This window comes from Austrofundulus limnaeus, unplaced genomic scaffold, assembly GCF_001266775.1.
Source record: "Austrofundulus limnaeus strain Quisiro unplaced genomic scaffold, Austrofundulus_limnaeus-1.0 Scaffold345, whole genome shotgun sequence".
Classification (NCBI taxonomy): Eukaryota; Metazoa; Chordata; class Actinopteri; order Cyprinodontiformes; family Rivulidae; genus Austrofundulus; species Austrofundulus limnaeus.
The window spans coordinates 112,927-115,304 of record NW_013952747.1 but is presented as its reverse complement, the minus strand read 5'-3'; the positions used below and the strand labels follow the sequence as shown (position 1 = coordinate 115,304).

General features: G+C 36.9%; 1 protein-coding gene across 1 annotated transcript in view; it reads left to right on the top strand.

Moving 5' to 3' along the window:
* Window positions 1-2,378, top strand: part of LOC106527859 (coatomer subunit delta) — a 20,869-nt gene that overhangs the window by 16,789 nt on the left and 1,702 nt on the right. The gene's annotated exons all lie outside the window — the stretch shown is intronic.

Below are 2,378 nucleotides of genomic sequence, written 5' to 3'. Positions count from 1 at the left end.
CTGGTGGACGCACCGATACTACAGCATTATTTTACTTAGAAGAAGCATAACCAGTAAACAGGGCCTTTTGTACAGGTTTAATGGCTAAGGTTAGTTTGTTACTGTAATATAATTTTAATATCCAAAAACAACAAAGATTTAATAAAGATTTGAAAATGAAAAAGGGACATACCACGTGACATAACACGTTGTGTAGCCATTTCCTTACTGTAATTTTTTTTTTTATTAAACAACAAAGAACACACAAAATGATACAATGTACAAACAATAAGGCGTATTTCAAACAAACAAACAAACTTGCATAAAAGAGAGAAAGGATGGGTGCAAATAAAGATAAGAAATTCCTTACTGTAAAATTTGTATTGTTAGTGTTGATAGTGTTCGATAGAAAATAGTGTCACTAGCGCCCCYTTCATTTCCGGAATGCAATAGTCCCATTTCCATATAAGGTATGGGACTGACGGAAAGGTCTGTCACCGCCCCGAGCTGCATGCTGCAGCGAAGTGTACTTGTTCTCAGCAGGTTTCTAAGGTTCTTCTTCTACATATTAAAAAGTTGTTAAACATCTGAGTGGTGCACTACTGCTACTAGTGGTGAGAAAGTGTATTGCACCTCATTTAAAATCAATGTGGTCCCACGGCCCTCTGTGGCCCAAAGTTAAAAACTGTTGTTCCTTTGAGACCCTCAAGGTGGCGCTGTGGGCCGCAGCCCACAGGTTAAGAGTCTCTGATTCAAACTTTGCACATTAACTCAGTTTAAAGACCATCACTGCCTCATGCAGGCATCAGAGGTGGGCTGAATTCAGCCCCTCACCACCTCATTCAGAAATCACATTGAGGCCAGCAGAAGGACTTGAAGACCACCTGCTTGGTCTTCTGTGAAGGTCCTTGTGGTGACAGACGTCTGGTCTGGAAAACAAACTCACATGGTGTCATGTAGGGCTGGGCGATACACGATATCTATTATAATGACACCAAAAAAATCAATAAAAACAATTAAAACGGATCCAAAAATATAAATACTGAATCTGAACAAATGTAAATGTTTTATTTTAACCAACAGTGTCACAAGTTTTTCCACAAATGAATTACAGTATTGCCACTGTCTTTTTGTTGTCTGCACTCTAGAATCTAGATCTTCAATAAACTCAAAAATTAATGGACCACAGCAGCAAAACATCAAGTGAAAGAGAAAAATAAACCTTCAAACTTAAAAAGGTGCTCTTGTGCTTTTAACATAAATGTAAAATCAAAAATGTGATGTCTTTAAAATACAAAAACAAAACCCAGAACGGCTTGTTTTGCAAATTACCGCATTTTGTTCGTCGTCTTTATGAAATCCAAACCACTGCCAGATTATTAATCCAGTGCAGTTTAACTTCTGAACTAGTTAATCTGAGTTGTCTTCAGTTTTAGTCTCATTCACACGCTCACCTGAACCTCCTGCTGCCGCCATGTTCTTCCTACGCTCCTCTCTGTAGCCGTTTCCATTTGAAAATAAATTTGCTCAATGGAAACACGTCAGTTTAGAAAAAAAACATACGTTTTTGATAAAATGTTTTTGCATTAGGATGAGGTGGTTTTTTGGTCGTATCAAAATAGGTGTTTTTCACAAAACTGCAATGGAAACACCTTTTTTTCACATCACAGGAGTCACGTGATCAACAACCGTCTGTTTCTGTTGACGAAAAAGACGATGAAAAGAGGAAGCCGTTCCCAAGTATAAGGGTCTTGTCACTCGAAAGCCTCGATAAGACGCAGACGATGAGCGCTAGCAACATGCTATGTGTTTACATCCATCGCTGCCATGTTTGTAATGACTTATCATGAGAACAAACGTATTCACGTGACTTTAATAACATTTATTACTTAGTGGAAACACTGCAGTTGTGAAACGTGTTTTCGACATTAACACAATATTGACAACATTTTGCGCACATTTGCAATGGAAACACAACTTCTGTGTCTAGAGGGGAGGGGTCTAGTGATGCATTCAAATGTATCGGAAAAGCAAAACTTGTTTATTGTTTGCATGATAATTTATACTCTGTTCACGATGAAGCCATTTGTGACCCGTCGCATTGAAACGAGGATTAAGTCTAAAAGTGGGATATGAAGAAATGGGTAAATATAGTGTTTTCATTAAAACGTTAGCAAAAGTTGAGTTTTGTCAAAATATAATGAATAAATGTCTTATCAATGTATTACAATGAACTGTCTGAAATATAATCACAAAACATTTTGAAGCACTTTTTTGAGCAGTAGCAAAAAAAACCTGATTTTGATTAACAACACCTTAAAATGTTGAGATTTTCCCTGTGAGTTAGTAAAGTTTTATTTCTTTTTATCTGGTAAATCTCACTATTGAAATATAATTTG